This window comes from Polyodon spathula, chromosome 41, assembly GCF_017654505.1.
Source record: "Polyodon spathula isolate WHYD16114869_AA chromosome 41, ASM1765450v1, whole genome shotgun sequence".
Lineage (NCBI taxonomy): Eukaryota > Metazoa > Chordata > Actinopteri > Acipenseriformes > Polyodontidae > Polyodon > Polyodon spathula.
In genome coordinates this window covers 2317061-2317500 of record NC_054574.1, presented here as the reverse complement: position 1 = coordinate 2317500, position 440 = coordinate 2317061, and positions in this window count along the sequence as shown.

Here is a 440-nt window from a genome sequence, read left to right as displayed (position 1 = left end):
GTGTGACAGAGGGCTTGGCAAAGAGATCTTATCTTGCCTCTGCAATCACAGCTATGGGCAATGCAGCTGCCACTGTATCAGGTTATTTAAAATACCTTAGGGTTTGGCTAAGGAGAACATGCAGGGAGTGGGCTGTGTGTGGATAGGTTTGGTGTGGGAGCGCACCCACGTTCATAAGTAACCTTGCCCTTCTCGACACAATGAAAGGAGGCCAGCAGTAATGTTAAACACAACAACAGCTCCAGGGGCTGGCATGACAATTACATCATTGCTAGAGAAATTGCCAGAAGTCTTGCTCAGTATTTTGCACTGGGCAATTCAGTAGCAATTCACATGCTGGCAATTGTTGCCTAGGGTAAACTGGCCCTAAGCCAATGACAGCAGATACCAAGTCACGGTTCTTGAAATTTTCGTTTAGAATGGTTACGGATAAGAAGAGG